The sequence below is a fragment of the Peromyscus californicus genome, unplaced genomic scaffold (genome assembly GCF_007827085.1).
Source record: "Peromyscus californicus insignis strain IS unplaced genomic scaffold, ASM782708v3 Scaffold_16__1_contigs__length_79575227, whole genome shotgun sequence".
Lineage (NCBI taxonomy): Eukaryota > Metazoa > Chordata > Mammalia > Rodentia > Cricetidae > Peromyscus > Peromyscus californicus.
The window spans coordinates 2,193,882-2,195,191 of NW_026294458.1; positions in this window are offsets into that span (position 1 = coordinate 2,193,882).

A 1,310-nucleotide genomic window follows, 5' to 3' on the forward strand; every position below is an offset into this window, starting at 1 on the left:
GTTTGTAAGCTTTGTTTTGTTTCTGTTGTTGGTGATATCCAGCTTTAATCCATGGTGATTAGATAGGATACAGGGTGTTGTTTCAATTTTCTTGTATTTGTTGAGACTTGCTTTGTGTCTGAGTATGTAGTCAATTTTGGAAAAAGTTCCATGAGGTGCTAAGAAGGTATATTCTTCTGTGTTTGGGTGAAATGTTTGATAAATATCTATTAGGTCCATTTGGTTTATAATGTCAGTTAGCTCCAGCACTCGTTTAGTTTTTGCATCCATTATTTTTTGTCTTTGTCTTTTTATTGAGGAATTGAGACCATAGATGTTGAGAATTATCAATGGGCAGTATTAATTGATTCCTGTTACTTTGCTGTTGTTGTTGTTGGTGGTGGTGGTGGTGGTGGTATGTGTATGTATATGTGTGCTTCCTCTCTTTTGACTTGCTCTCTGGGATTATTTATTCTCTGTGTTCTCTTGGGTGTAGTTAACCTCTTTAGGTTGGAGTTTTCCTTCTAGTGCCTTTTCTAGGCCTGGATATCTAGATAAATGTTACTTAATTTTAGTTTTATCATAGAATGTCTTATTTTTTTCCTTCTATGGTAACTGAAAGGTATAGTGGTCTGGACTGGCATCTGTGGTCTCTTAGAGCCTGTAGCACATCTGTCCAGGCCTTTCTGGTTTTTAAGAGTCTCCATTGAGAAGTTGGGGGTCATTCTAACAAGTCTGCCTCTATATGATACTTAGTTTTGCAACTTTTGATATTCTTTCTTTGTTCTGTACATTTACATGTGCTGAGGGAATTTTCCTTTTCCATTTAGTCTATTTGGTGTTCTATATGCATCTTGACAGACATTTCTTTAGGTTAGGAAAATTTTCTTCCATGATTTTGTTTAAAATATTTTATGTGCCTTTGACCTGAGTTTCTTCTCCTTCCTCTATTCTATTAGATTTGGTCTTTTCATAGTTTCCCAGAATTCCTGAATGTTTTGTGCCAGAAGTTTTTTAGATTTAATATTTTATTTGACTAAGGTATCCATTTATTCTACTATGTCTTTAATGCCTGAGATTCTCTTTCCCATCTCTCGTAATCTGGTGGTAAAGCTTTGAGGTTCCTGTTCAGGATTCTAAATTTTTCATTTCCAGATTTCCCTCAATTTGTGTTTTCTTTAAGAACTCTTTTATTCATTTCCTTCCACTGTTTGTGTTTTCATGGACTTCTTTAAGGCAGCAGTTCTCAACCTGTGGGTTATGACTCTTTGGGCTTTACATATCAAGTATCCTGCATATTAGATATTTAAATTAAGATTAATAACAGTAGC